Genomic DNA, 16,230 nt, shown 5'->3' with positions numbered 1-16,230 from the left:
TACTCTACTGGTAACTCGTATCACTGAGAGAGAACAGAAAAAAAGAGTCCTCCCTAATGTTTGATTGCAAAGATATCATCGCTGCGTTTGCTTCCAAATTTTATTTTTGTACTGTGTGTGTACATTTGAAGCGTTATCAGTTGCTGTTGAAACATCTACCTGGTGTCACATGAACATTGCTGTCCTGTCTGAAGACGTCGGCTGTGTCCAACACGTCTGTCACGTCTTCTCCTGCTCTGGTCTCCTCAGAGAGAGACAGACAGAAAGACAGAAATATGTCTTAAAGACTTATGTTCTACAGGAAACAGACACACCCCAGCTCTTTAATCTATCAGAACCTGTACATGACATACTCTGAGAGCTAATGGAACTCCACCGACGGGGTCAAAGTTCAACCAGCAAGCTTTGTGGGAACCTAAACCCTACACCATGTGTGTACACAAGGATGAAGGACTACCAATCAGCAGCGCACAGGTGACTTAAGACTATCCAGCCGTGATGTCATCCGTGTCTGTTCTGGGAGGTACATGTCAATGGATGTGAATGTACAAAATGCAGACATGTCGCCCCCCCCCCCCCCACCCCTGTTTTGTTTGTTTGTTAAGGTTTTCCAATCTAAAATTGGAGGGGGGGGGGGGGTCAGTTTAACTGAGCTCCCTGGTGTGACGGTCAGGGGAGCACGCCCATTCTTCCGTCCCTCTACCTTACTGTTCAGCATTATCTAACCAGTGACCAGATCGCCCTCTACTGTAAGAGGGTGTGTACAGTCTGTATCGTGGCCGTCAATGACGTGACTTCGCTGCTCTTACGTACAGCTACCAGTTAGAATAGACTAGAGCGTCCTGTCTAGCAGAAGACAGCGCGGCTGGGGACTGTAGGGGGAAAACACTCCATTATGTAACTTGTATGGCTTTCGGGGATTTGATCAACTGTGTGTGTATTTTTGCATGCGTCGTATCACATGTCAGAAGTGTTCTAAGGGTCCATCTTTGTTTTGTTTTAAGTGCCAACGAGTCGATGCTAGTTCTCCAGTTGGCCACGTAGCCAGCCGACGGGCGTTCCATAACGCACCACCAACAATGTCCTCACAGACGAGCGTAAGCCTCCGTGGGTCTGGCTTGACTAAGTGCCAAAAGATCCTGTCGTTTGAATTATTCACTGATGTGTCAAAGTCGGTTCATGCTTTACAGAGAGAGAGAGAGGAGATGTGGAACTGAAACGCCGTCTTCAGAGAGGCCAAACCGACGTAGCTGGAAAGTTGAGAGACGTGCGTTGAGCAGGCTTCTGGAGTGGCAGGTACGAAGACCCCCCCCCCCCCCCCCCCGGAGACAGACGAGCCCTGTGTCATAGTTATTGCAGTTGTAGGTCTGTTATGTCACTCTTTTCTGAAAAACATCAACACGCGCAAAAGACGACTTCCAGCGGAGCAGTGGGCGGGGCTAACGATGACCAGGATGAATCTCTCCAGACCGAACCGAACGCTCGCGCCCACGACACGCCAACGGTCGACGGAAGCCTTCGTCATAGTCGGTCGACCGCAAACTGTAGACTCGGGTGACCATTCCGGTTGTTGTCTTGACGCTCCTTGTTTACATGGCGTACTTGAACCTACAGCAGGCGGTACTGAAGGTGTGCAGTGTGAAGGAGAGTGCATGAGGCTGATAGAGGAACGGAGAAAAGTGCTCCTTTTTCTCTGTGGCCTTAGAACAGCTACCGCCGGGCGCTCCCGGTCTGCTGTGCTCTAGTCCACCTCGCCCGCCTGGCGTCGCTCAGCTGGCGCTGACGCGGCCCTTGTGATGGGTTACCCGGCCGGACGGCGGTTTGAGGTGGACGGAGCGGAAGGGAGGTCGAGGAGGGTATGGACAGCCACTGCTCTCGTCCCATCTGAGCTGTTTGAAGAGAGGCTTTCTGAAGCGAGAGAGAGAGAGAGAGAGAGGGAAGAGAGTGAGTGAGAGAGAGAGAGAGAGAGAGAGAGAGAACCCCCTTTAGCTCCAGTTCCTTGCTCCAACTTTGGAGCAGCTCTTTCACGTGTGCGAGCCGTGCGGAGTGTGATCAGGAGATCGTGGGAGGGGGGGGGGAAAGACGAGCAGATGACTTGGTATTAATGTGTTCAGCTAAGGGTCTCATCTGTCCGATGGCCCCCTGTTTAAGCACTGCAGTAGCCACTGCCGCCCCACTCACAAACATCTATTGCCACACACTCAATGCACACATTCACACGTGCACATCCACTCAAAAAATGACGCTTCTTCTTCCTTTAGACAAAGGTGTCTTCCCTTCTTCAGCAAAGAGAATTGTATCCTCCTCATACCTCATATACTGTATAGCCTGTTCACTTCACAGAACCTGTTGTCTTCTCTATTCAACCCAATTAGAGGAATGTGATTGGCTGAGGTTTAAGTGGCTTGATTCTCTCCACCAGGGAGAGTTTATCTAACGTTTTAGAGTCTTATTTTCAGTTTGTTGCATGACGGTTTTTAAGCGTTTCAATCCAAATAAGCCAGCATTCCGTTGAACTAATCAGTAGTTTTTCCCTGAAAAACATTCCCTGTTTTTGTGAAAGAGATGTTTGACAGAAAGCAGCTTGATTTCACTCTGTACCTTTTTTTTCCTTGGGAGATGTCATTCAATGCAACAGGAGGAGGTTGAATTCAGATTATGTTTACTGTTCATTCTGCAGCGCGGAATATGATTTTACAGCCAGTCGTCTCTGTTGCAGTGAATCCTGTTCGCAATTTAAATTATGACATGCAGCCTCATTTATACTGGAGCTGGAAGCAATTAATTGAAGGTTTAGTGTACCCTTTTTCAGCGCTTACATGTCACTATAGACTATGTAGTGGATTGACTGCCATGTTTCATGATTATACAAAACAAACATTTACATACAATTTACTTTTTTTAAATGTCATCAGTTGGAGGACCAGATTACCATAATTTTCATGTCAAAACATCACAAAATATGAAATGAATTTCCTTCCATTTTAAACACGACACAATGTAGACAACCCTTTTTAGACACTGGAGTTCTGTAACATAGTAAATACTAACAATGTTGATGACGATAATAATAATATGGCTGTCTGTTCTTGTTGTTTTATAAAAGTGTTGTGAAAATTGTAAGAAAGTTAAAGTATTTAAAAAAGTTGTTCTTGTTTTTTATTTGCTTTGGTTTTGTTATGATAATATATTATTGTGTACCTATTGTAAATATGAAGCACACCTATTTTGCAAGCCAAGGATTCACTTTGTACTGTTGTTATATAAATAAACTTTGCTGGATAAAAAACGCATAGAGCTGAACCCCGCTGTCACGTCGAGTTGTTGTTGACATAATAGGGAACATTTGCATGCTGGGAAGATGCCTACAAGGTGGATGGGACAGTGAGATTAACCTCCAGAGAAGTTTCCGTTTTTATGGATCCAGCACATTTCCGCAAACAATGGTCCCTTCTCTCAAAACAGTTCCATTAAACATAGGTGCAAAGCCAGCAGCCAGTCTCTACTGTAGCTCCAGAGGTGTATGTGTGTTCCTGTAGTAGGTTCCAAGCCGATTGATTGGCCTTGCCTTAGGAAAGCTGACCCTCGCCTGCCTCGGGGAACACTGGGGCTAGCTGCTAGTCACTGTAGAGATCATCCATCCCACTTAGCCCTGGGTTAATCCTAGGAGCCCGTCTGAGCCCTGCCATCAATGAACTCTCACAGCGCTGCTGGCTGCTAACAAGATAACCCATGAATCTACTATGGCGGAGTGCAGATGTTTGTCTTCATTCAGAGCTATTAGGCCTAGCTACCCCCCCCCCACACCACCACCCCCCCCACCCTTAATCCACCAACACATCACAGCACCGCGGGGGCTGCAATACGATCTTATTATGTGTGATGGTGGAGGTGATGCGTCGTGTGTTCGGCTGGCTGGTATGGACCCCAGGGGACAGGGGGGCATATCTGTCCAGCCCCGCTCTGCAGACGTGCCCTGGCCAGAAAGGCCATCTAGCCTCGGCTCTGGATGTATCCTGTGAACAGTGTACCTGCAGAGATTAGCAGGCTAGGGGTATGCTGTTCTAACAGAAGCTAGTTCATGCAGACCTGGACCCTATGACCTATTTCATTTCAAACCTTTATTTAAACTCGTAGGGAAATTGAGCTTTCCCACATTTCCAATGCCGACGAGCTCACAAGCAAACACAAACATCAACAAAACATAAGCAATTTACAACAATGATACAATTAAGATCTAAAACAGTGACAAATTGAGTCATGGCTCTGAACTCCGTATCGGAGGGAAGCAGCTCTAGCTCTATGACCTATGACCCTGGCACATATCGATCTTTAACGGCGCTGGGTGGCGCAGGGCTGCCCACGTTTGACCAGGCTCTCTGTGTAGATCTCCACAGAAAAGAAGGTTCCTGGCAGGTGCTTTTGTCAGCAGGGTGGTCAGTATAACGTTACGGCTTCATCGTTACTACTGTATGTTATCTCACCAGAGAGGCAGGCAGATGTTGGTGACACACACACACACACACACAGGCGTCATCTCTCATGGTTGCCCCCCAGTCGGTTAGTCGTCCTGCGAAAAGAGAGAACAGGATACAAAAGATGAGTCCATTGGACAACAGCCTGTCGTCAACATCAACATCGCAATATGTAGCATTAAGTAACAAACCCACCACGCGCCATCCAGGTCCAGTGTGTTCAGTCCCATCCAGGTCCAGTGTGTTCAGTCCCATCCAGGTCCAGTGTGTTCAGTCCCATCCAGGTCCAGTGTGTTCAGTCCCATCCAGGTCCAGTGTGTTCAGTCGGGCTCCCATACAGCAGGCCTGAGGGTGAGTCGTCAACATCCAGATATGGATCAAAGAGTAAATGCTCTGGCTCTCTAAAGCCTGCCTCTATCTGATGAAACAGTGTGTGTGCGGGAGAGCTGTAGTTAAAGGTGGGGTGTTGGGTTAAAGGTGGTAGAACTCTATAGCTGATCATCTGTGAGAACTATGGCTGGAGCTGTATAGAGAGCTGACACACACACACACACACACACACACTCGCACAGTCACCCGGGGTTACCCCTGCTAACTCTAAACACATTTGACTGTATTGTTTGTTAATACCCCCTCAGCTCTTCCCCTGTCCTGCGCTTCCCTCTGGGGGGGGGGGTAATCCCCGCAGCGTCTAATCCCGTACCGCTGAGACCAACTCAAACCCCCATGGGGCTTAATGCCCTGTAATGCCTTTACGGGGACGTTACATAGAGCTGACATCCCATTCGTTCCGGGTGGGATTCCCGGCCAGGATTACAAAGCACATTATGAAATAATTAATGAAAGTCGGCAGAAGAGGACGCAGGCTTACTTCAGCCTCTGGTGCGTGGGGTTATTTATTGCTGAATAAAGGCATCCCTGCCAGGCTGTTACTGTACATCTCTTCCTGGACCCACTGTCCTTTCAGCTGTTTCTATATCGCAGTATTCTAATGATAGGTTAATGTGAGGATTCCCGCCACAGCGTACAAGTCTAACAGTGTACCTACTATGTCAATGTCAGTGTCATTTTATTTATATAGCACCATTCATACAAATCAATGTAGCACATACTGTAGTGCTTTACATAAAAGGAGAAGGATAAATACATAAATCATATAAACAGTGACAACAGATTTAAATGAAACAAAAGTAAAAGCATTACAAATTAAAATATAGTGTAAAATAGACTTAAACCTATAAAAACAGAGTGCAAATATTACCACTATATACTACCAACAATACTACCACCTGTCACCTTGACTGCGCCCTGTGTGAACACACCATTCATGCCTACTGTTTGGTTTGTTGTCGAAAATGACGTCTACGGGCGATGTGAGTACAAATCAGAATGGTAAATTCAGCATTTTATTTCCCGTGTCCAAACTTCAACTCTCCCCGAGGCCGTCGCGCCAGCGGGGTTGGTTTGGCCCGCTTGACTTTGCATAATGAGTTCTGGGAACCAACCTCTGCGGTCCTGGAGGTGCTCTCTGGTCACGGCGCCGTCGGTCTGCAGCAGGCCAGGCGGAGAAAGAGAACCAGGACGGGAGGGACACCTTCAGAGAGGTAAAAGAAAGGAAAGAGGATTGGAGCGAGAGATGGGGAGAGTAATAACATATGAATAGGTCTATCGTGGATGGACCTTTTGACAGCAGGGAGGGGACGCGCTGCAGGAGAGGAAAGGAGGGGGAGGTAAGTAGAGTAAAGATGACACGGGGGTGAGAATCCAGGTGTCATCAGCTTTTGGCACTGGGTCTATTTATAGCGCAGCGCCCTGCTGTTCAGGCTGTCAGTCTCAGTGGGTCTCTCTCTCTCTCCCTAGCTCTCTCCCTCTCTCTCTCCCTCCCTCTCCCTGGCTCTCTCCCTCTCTATAGCCCTAGCTCTCTCCTTCTCTCTCTCCCTCTCTCTCTCTCCCTCTCCCTCTCTCTCTCTCCCTCCCGCTCCCTGGCTCTCTCCCTCTCTCTCTCCCTAGCTCTCTCCCTCTCTCTCTCTCTCTCCCTCCCTTCCTCTCCCTCTCTCTCTCTCCCTAGCTCTCTCCCTCTCTCTCTCTCCCTCCCTCCCTTCCTCTCTCTCTCTCCCTCCCTAGCTCTCGCTCTCTCTCTCTCCCTCCCCTCCTCTCCCTCTCTCTCTCTCCCTAGCTCTCTCCCTCTCTCTCTCTCTCTCCCTCCCTCCCTTCCTCTCTCTCTCTCCCTCCCTACTTCTCTCCCCCTCTCTCTCTCTCTCTCTCTCTCTCTCTCTCCCTCCCTCCCTCTCTCTTGCCTGGCACTCGTGAACCTCTCTCCCTCGCTATGATGGCAGGTTGGCAAGGGAGGACACTGCTGTGTCCACGCTGCATATTTCACAGGTCAGAAGCTCTTCACACACCTTCCCATCAAACACACACACACACATACAGCAAAATCAGATGAATGATACTGCGCCAATGACTCCCGGCATACACATGACCAAAAGTTTGTGTTGGATAGTACTGATGATAGCCAAATGACTTAATTTTAATTTTTCCACCTTTGCACTTTTTTAAAACTTTTACACCGCACCATGGCGTGAATCTTTTTGCTCTGAGGTCTTGAATAAAGGGACTATTTTCTTTGCCAGATCTCAGCCTCATGACGTTTTTTTTTATGGCTTGTTAGCTCCAAATATTTTTGGGTGTGCGGGTGTCCTTTGCCCCCAATTGTGTAACATTATCTAAACACACACACACACACACGCACACACATACACTCACACACACACACACACTGATTCAAAAACGTAAACAAACATAAAAACAGATTTAGGCACAGACAGCTCTGCTGTGGGCATTCCTAGTAGAGACTCATCCTCCGGGTTTGGGAGGGGATCCGGTTGTACCTCCACCACTGCGGCCCTGCGAACCTGGCCAGGCAGACGTGCCCCTCCCTGGGGGTGACTGACTCGCCCCTCCTGCGCCCCTCGATGCTAATCGGGCTCTCTCAGCAGGGATGATGACATGGTACATGAGGCTCCTCTCCTTAACTCTGCTTAGGAAAAACAAAAAGAGAGGAGGAGGAGGAGGAGGAGGGAGGGGAGTGAAGCGGAGGAGGGACGAGGAGGAGGAGGAGGAGGGAGGGGAGTGAAGGGTAGGAGGGAGGAGGAGGAGGAGGAGGAGGGAGGGGAGTGAAGCGGAGGAGGGAGGAGGAGGAGGAGGAGGAGGGAGGGGAGTGAAGCGGAGGAGGGGAGGAGGAGGAGGAGGAGGGAGGGGAGTGAAGCAGAGGAGGGAGGAGGAGGAGGAGGAGGAGGAGGGAGGGGAGTGAAGCGGAGGAGGGAGGAGGAAACGAGCCAGTGCCACTGGGCCTCCCCTGCCATCTGCGCTTTGCTAAAGTGCAAAGAAAGTAGACGTTTCTTTGTCTCAGACACACGCAGTCACACACACATGTGCACATACACACACACACACTGTGCACAATCGCACCTTCTTCGCTTTGAGGCGCAGGTGAGAAACGCCTGCCAAATTTCCCCTGCTAGTTCTCATTTACATATTTACATATGCAGATGTTAATTACCGCTGGAGTTGTTTGGGCCAATCGGCAGGCTCCTGAAACAGCTTCTGCCATCCACCCCCCCCCACCCCCCCCACCCCCCAGGTCGTCATTTCCACAGTTACTCCCATGGCTGATAATAAAGATAATCACCTGTGATTTCCTTCATGCGCCAGGGCAGTGAGAGGCCAGAGAGCTGCTGTCTGATTCTCCATGCCTAGTCCTTATCCGCAGGCTGGAGCTGGGGCCACACACACGCGCACACACACACTCGCATACACACACACAGGCGGCCACCAGAGAGCAGCGTTTAGTTACATCAGAGAGAGGGGACAGCATAGTTCTTGGATAAGATGGGGTGGTCTGATGTGGTTCTATTATAGAATAGATGAGCCAGGGCAGGTCCGATGGCAGCCTGTGTGATAGGCAGGCGAGGGGTATTAGGGGGGGGGTAGAGAGTGAAACCTGACGCGCCACATGGTGTGTTTCACACAACCATCTGGCAACGCTCCGTTGGAAACTGTTTGTAAAAGGGCGGGCACTTTCGAAAAAATACAGGCAGGTGATTGGGTGAACCGTCTATCGCGGGCTTCTCGCTGTCGTCATAGCTAAACCACCCCCGTAGCTCCCAGTAGTCCCTCATTGTCGGATGCGGATTGGCCCGATCAAATTCTGTTCAGGCGCAAACGGATCTCTATGGAGCTTGTCCAATCGGTGGAGAGAAACAAAACATGAGCTTGCGAGATCAGCATGGTCTCACGAGGCTAATGGGGAGCAGGAGGAAGGAAGGAACACTCAATGGAAATGGCCATCTTCCCAATCCCATTCTTTGATTCTTTTGATTTGGATGTTTATCGTTCTGCATCCCCAGACACATTCTCCTCTTTTTCCTGAGTGTTCAAGTGTGATGCTATAACAGAGGATCTGTTCTTCTCACCATCCTCTCAGCCATCTCCTTTCAATCTTTTCAATCGTGCAATCATTATATCTTCCAGGTAAACAAAGCCTGTTGTACAGTCTGGCCCCCCTCGTTACAGTTCAAGGGAAGCCATCTGTTCTACGCAATGAGAAGAATAGATCGGAAATGAGCCCCACTGTCTCTCTCTCTCTCTCTCTCTCTCTCTCCCTCTGTGCTCCATTGTCCAGACAGGAACGTGCTCCGGATAGCAAGGGTTGGATTTCGGCACACTTCTTTGAGAATAATTTAAGGCTGAGGAGTTTCTGTGGGATGAATATTTGATGCAGAGGACCTGGGCGCATCTCCCCAGGTTCAGAGCAACACTTCAGAGATAGGTTAGGGTGAGAGGCACAGACACCACACACTCACACACACACACACACACAAACACTTAGGATGCAACTACACAAATACCAACACACTCCAGGCATAAGAGGTGTGCAGACAGTACTGTGCCTTAATCAAGTGATCTTGTTCTGTTCAGTGGCTCATCCAATTGTCTCAAAACATGTTTAATCTTTTCATTTGTTTCTCCATCTTTCACTCTTTCCTGCGACCTCCCTTCATACTGCACCTCCACTTTTTTGTCTTTCAACACGATGATCATAAAAGCTTTGACATTTCTCACACTTATATGGTTTCTCTCCTGTGTGACTGATTCTATGGCTAACTAAGGAATCCTCTGCAGGAATCCTCTGCTTTTTCTCAAGATTCTACACATAATAACCCACAATGACAAAGTGAAAAAAGGTTTTTTAGAAATCTTTGCAAATGTACTAAAAATGAAAAACAGAAATATCACATGTACATTGAAATATCACATGTACATATGTGTTCAACCCCTTTGCTGTGGCACTGAAAATTGAGCTCAGGTGCATCCTGTTTCCACTGATCATTCTTGAAATGTTTCTACAACTTGATTGGAGTCCACTTGTGGTAAATTCAGTTGATTGGAAATTATTTTGAAAGGCACACAGCTGTCTACATAAAGTCTCACAGTTGACAGTGCATGCCAGAGCACAAACCAAGCCATGAAGTCAAAGGAATTGTCTGTAGACCTCCGAGACAGGATTGTATCGAGGCACTGATCTGGGGAAGCGTACAAAAAAAATGCCTGCAGCATTGAATGTCCCGACGAGCACAGTGGTCTCCATCATTCGTAAATGGAGGAAGTTTGGAAGCACCAGGACTCTTCCCAGAGCTGGCCGTCCGGCCTAACTGAGTAATCGGGAGAGAAGACCCTTATACACGGTGGTGACCAAGAACCCGAGGGTCACTCCGACAGAGCTTGAGCGTTCCTCTGTGGAGATGGGAGAACCTTCCAGAAGGACAACCATCTCTGCAGCACTCCACCAATCAGGCCTTTAAAAGGCACGACAGCCTGCTTTGAGTTTGCCAAAAGGCACCTAAAGGACTCTCAGACCATAAGAAACTAAATGATCTGCTCTCATGAAACCAAAATTGAACTCTATGGCCTGAATGCCAAGCGTCACATGGTGGAAACCAGGCACCACTCATCACCTGGCCAATACCATCCCTACAGTGAAGCATGGTGGTGGCAGCATCATGCTGAGGGGATGTTTTTCAGCAGCAGGAACTGGGAGACTAGTTTGGATCGAGGGAAAGATGAATGCAGCAATGTACAGAGAGATCCTTGATGAAAACCTGCTCCAGAGTGCTCTGGACATCAGACTGGGGTGAAGGTTTATCTAACAACAGGACAACAACCTTAAGCACACAGCCAAGATAACAAAGGAGTGGCTTCAGGATGAGTCTGTGAATGTCCTTGAGTGGCCCAGCCAGAGCCCAGACTTGAACCCGATTGAGCATCTCTGGTGAGATCTGTGGAGCACCAACGCTCCACATCCAACCTGATGGAGCTTGAGAGGGTCTGCAAAGAAGAATGGGATAAACTGCCCAAAAATAGGTGTGCCAAGCTTGTACAGTAGCATCATACTCAAGAAGACTTGAGGTTGTCATTGCTGCCAAAGGTGCTTCAACAAAGTATTGATGGCGACTGGTTGCCCCATCACTCTGAGGCCCCTAGGGTCATGGCTCTTCTCCTGGCCACGCAGTGGTGGAATGAACTGCCCACTGACATCAGGACAGCTGAGTAGCTGCCCATTTTTCGCTGCAGGCTCAAACTCATCTCTTCAAGAAGTACTACCACGATCCTCCCTCTTAAGCACATATTGTATTTTTAGCTTGATATTCTTGCACTTTGCCTTCAGCACTAGAGTATGCTCTTAGAAAGGAGATGCACTTGTCAGTTCTGGCAAATAGTAGTACATTGGCTTTTCCTACATTAAATGCAATTATTGTAAGCCACCTTGGATAAAAAAAATAAAAAGAAGAATCCCATTAATTTTGGAAGTCTGTAACATAACAAAATGTAGAAAAAGTGATATGAATACTTTCCGGATGCACTGAAGGTCTAGAACACTTAACCTGTGTTCTCCTTGATTTGATAGGCAATTTCAGAACTCTGGCAGGCAGAAGCCTGGGGCAGCAAGTACACAGTAAGTTCAGGCAGCAGAAGGGGGCCAAGAGTCACTGGCTGGTTATGGTGCGCCATAGTCATCTTCATCAGACTCTACTTTGATTTGTTCCTCAATTGTGTTGGTGGGTAAAGAGTCCCTTTCTCTGTTCTCTACAATTGGAGTTTGGTCAAGAGGTGGAAAAAAGCCCTTCAGATCACAGTGGGTTTTCACTCTGTGAGAAGTGAATATGGAGTCTGTAATATCAGACTGCAGCCCTTGAAGCTGACTGGTCCACAGCTCCTGTTCCTCTTTAATCAGTGGTTGCCCTGGGAGAGACAGCTGCTGGACATCTGGGGGGAAAATGAAGATAAATAATAGGAAAAATGCAACTTCATAATTGTACAACCTAACATGTCTGACAGTGAACATTGTGGTAATCCAATTCAGAGAAGGAAGGAAAAGAAAACAAAGTCTAGCTCAAAATCTTTACTGTCCCACTAGGGGGAAATTGGTTTGCAAACAGGTAAAACATAGGACTGGGGAGACATGGGAAGCATGAACATAGAACAATAAACAAATAAAAGATAGAACAATAAAAATTTAGACAGCCTACTAAAAACCCACATCTCACAGAATTGAAGAAGAAAGAATAATACCAACAGACGAGAGGCTATTCCTTATTGAGCCTGTCGATTGCTACAGAGACAAAGGAAACCTCATGTCTCTTAGTCCTCCTAGCAGGCACCCTGAAACGACAGCCAGAAGGCGGGAGCTCAAACTCCTTCCGCAGTGGATGATCAGGACAACCTAAAACTGCATTAGCCCTTCTAAGGATCTGGTTGTTATAGATGTCCAAGGGCTGGGCCTGACTCACCCGAGAGATCTTGCTTGCTCCCCAAGTCTGTTCTTGTTGGACAGGTTAAGGTTATCATACCAGGCTACGATACAGAAGGTTAAAACAGATTCAATGAAGCTTCTATTAAAAAAGTGTCATCATTGTTGTGCATACATTAAAACAATTCATTTTACTCAAAAAGGCCACAGCCATATTAGAATATGCTCTTTTCAGTGATTTCAGTCTGGTTGAAAATTGCCCTGATCGCTCTAACAGACATGCTAAGGCTTATTACTTCTTCTTTTTTTTTACTGCAGGCACTGCAATGCAATCTCTATGGGGGCTTGATTGATTGATTAGATGGATGGATGGATGGATGGATGGATGGATGGATGGATGGATGGATGGATGGATGGATGGATGGTCATAATTGGAGAGGGTGGTAGACATTGGACCACAGTTTGGCCAGCATTCTCTCTGCAATTAGTGTTTCTGAGCCCAGGCTGACCGCCAGTACTGAGTCCAAGTCTTTCGTCACCAGGAATCTGAGGTAAGCAAGGGGACTTTAACTGAGATGTTAATGCCACTGGTCTGTATTCATTTAAGACACTGGGGTGCCCATGGGCACTGGGACGAGGCAGGATGTTTTCCACAGCTCTGAAACCCTTTCCTTCCTAATCAGGATAAATTGGCAACTAAATTACCACAGTGGATTGCTCTGTAGAGCCAAAATAATTAAATTCTAGACATGTACAATGAACTGCTGGATGTAGCTGTCCACAAATACTGTACAATAAGGAACAATCCCTGTCTTATGTTGCCATCTAGTGGTTACTGGCGGTATTGCTATGTGAGGTGACCAGAAAAAAACAAATTGTACAATGACATGTGACATTTAGATTAGATTCGACTTTGTCATTACACAGAGTACAAGTGCCGGGAAAACAAAATGCAGTTTAGCATCAGGAAAGTCTAGTGCAGTGTAATGCACATAGTAAATCAAAATTATCGAACCCCCACTGCACATTAGGTTTATTGGCAAAATATATAATTTATCAGCTGTGTGCAATAAGCAAATTACACAAGAACTGTTAGTAGTTCTATGAAACTAATATTACAAGGGCTTTTATCCAAACTCAAAACAAAATGCTACTTTTAATTACTACTGCAGTCTCAAAATTATTCAACCCCTTCATGACAAGCATCTTCCGTACTTATAGAGCACCCTTTTGCTGTTATGACCTGCTGCAAACGCGATGCATAGCCAGACACCAGCTTCTGACAGCGTTCCTGAGGAATCTTAGCCCATTCTTCATGGGCAATGGCCTCCAGTTCAGTAATATTCTTGGGTGTGCCTTTTGCAACCACCTTCTTCAAATCCCACCAGAGATTTTCTATTTTGATTTGATTTCAAACCTTTATTTATTCAAGGAAGAGGTTTGAGAGCAAGCTCTCTTTTCCATCATCGCCCTGATTACATACAAAATAACACATACAGTACAAAATACAAAAATAGAATACAGTACAAAACATACAACACATACAATACAGTATACAAAGTAGAAAATAAGCAATGAAAATAAATAACAGAAATGACATCCGATAGGAGAGTGGCAGACACACTATAGGAAGCATGTGCAGTCCCTATGTAACATATCATCTATGAGAACCCTAAATGTTTCCAGGGAGACTAGATTTTCCAATTCAAGTGTGTTCTGCAGTTTATTCCACCTGTGTGGGGCATAAAAACGAAAAGCACCCACCCCTGCCTTGGAGTTCATGCGGGAAGAATTTAAACAAATTAAGTCCTGCGAACGGGTGTATTGTTCTGTGGTCCTGTAAGTCAGCAGCGAACACAGGTACTGGGGAAGTTTGCTGGACAAAGCCTTATGAACAAATAAAAGACAGTGTTGTTCTCTTCTGGTAGCGAGCGAGGGCCAACCCACATTCCCATATAGTATACAGTGGTGGGTCAGGAACCCATCACCAGTGATGAAACAAAGCGCACTGTGATGAATTGCATCAAGGTGCTTCAGGATGGAGGGTGCAGCATGGATAGGGGAGAACGGGTATGGTTGTAACACTTTTTGCTTCAGACCACGCCATTTGATGAATGTTTGTGTAAAACTCTCAAACTTTGATACATGGAAGCCATATAGGTCTTCTACAAATTAAAATCACTTGGAGGGTGCTACATAGTCACAAGAGTATGTGAGTCCCCCCCCCCCCCCCCCCCCCCCCCCGCTACCAGGTAGAGTTGTAACACTAGCCGGGGAGTGATGTAACAACAAGATGTATTGTAAGAAATAAGATCTACATTATCCAATTTATGCAGCAAACTTTATTCAAGGATAAAAACAAACACTATTTGACCAATTGAACCATTTAAAGTGTCAACAATTACAAGCACTATAACAACAAAGGTTTTGTATTTGTGTGAGTGTGGATGATATTTGTGTTTCTGTATGTGCACGCATGTTGTGCAACTTGAAAAAGGGACTCAGAAGACATCAAATTTTCTCCACTTACTAACTGAATGATAGAACTGGTTTCTATACACTCTACCTGAGTGTGTGGATTTTAAGAACTAGTAGCAACAGGCAACATTTGAACCAAGTATATGTATGTGTGTGCATGTGTGTGTGTCTGTATGTGTGTAGGCTGTGTGTGTGTGTATGTGTATAGACTGTATTCCTATGTAGGCTACAGTCTGTGTTACACAAGGGTTCAATCATCAGACAGACAGTTGTGGGAAGTGTAGGTGCCGGTGCCTTGCCCTGGGGTATTATGTGTTACAACCCTACCCGTACCCATCAGCCATTACAAAGCTAACATTTTTCAGCATAAGCTTGCTAGCTAGCATGAAAGCAACACATCATATTTAAGCAGAGAACCTGATAATAAAGGCTATATATGTGAAAAAGTTGTATCTACAGCACATTGGACATTAAGCAAACAATCAGGATGAAAATATTTGGTTTCTTACCTGAAAATGTGTTTTTTCTGTGTAAAACCAAAAGTTTTCCTCACAGAGACTTCAGGCTTCCTGTGTGTGCTCAAGATGGAAAGGGCAGTGTACTATATTGATGACATCACTACTGCTCCATTGGTCAAACTGTAACTGTTACAACCCTCCCCATGTTATACCCGGTCTCCCCTATACAGTATATCCCCATAACCAAGAACAGACATGATTGAAGACTGTGCAATGATTTTTCTGCTAGCAATGGAGAAGGGGTTCAAGTCAGGCGACTGTGTCGGCCACTCTAGAATCTTCCATTTCTCCTTCTGAAACCAACCTGGTCCAACGACGCCCAAGCTTCAGCTTCATCACAGACGGCATGACGTTTTTCCCTAAGATTTCCTGATACTTGACTGAATCCATCGTCTCCTCCACACGCTGCAGGTTTCCAGTGTCAGAGGCAGCAAAGCAGCCCCAGAGCATCACTGAGCCACTGCCATGCTTCACTGTAGGCAGGGTGTTCTTTTCAGCATATGCTTCATTCTTCTTCCTCCAGACACACCGCTGATCCATAGGCCCGAAAAGTTCCAGTTTTGTTTCATCGCTCCACAGAACAGAATTCCAAAACTTCTGTGGCTTTTTAATATGGTTTTGAGCATATGGAGTCAACTTTTCTTGTGCTTTTGGGTCACTAGTGGTGAACGTCTTGGAGTCCAGGCATGTAGCCCTTCAGTGTTCAGTATGCGTCTTGCTTAAACTGAAGCCTCAGTGCTGCTGCCACCAAGTCTTGTTGCAGGTGTTTTGTAGTCACTCTAGGGTTTTTGACCACTTGCCTCCTCAGGAATCTGGTGTCAGCCGCTGATAGCTTCCTCTTTCTGCCACGTCCAGGTTGTGTAGTGTCATAGAAATTGTAGTTTCACTAGATCAGTTAAAAATCTTCTACAGTAGCCACCGTTCCTTTAACTTTAAACTTGAGAACTAT

Source organism: Borostomias antarcticus (genome assembly GCF_949987555.1).
Source record: "Borostomias antarcticus genome assembly, chromosome: 11".
Taxonomy (NCBI): Eukaryota; Metazoa; Chordata; class Actinopteri; order Stomiiformes; family Stomiidae; genus Borostomias; species Borostomias antarcticus.
This window is presented reverse-complemented; position numbering follows the sequence as displayed.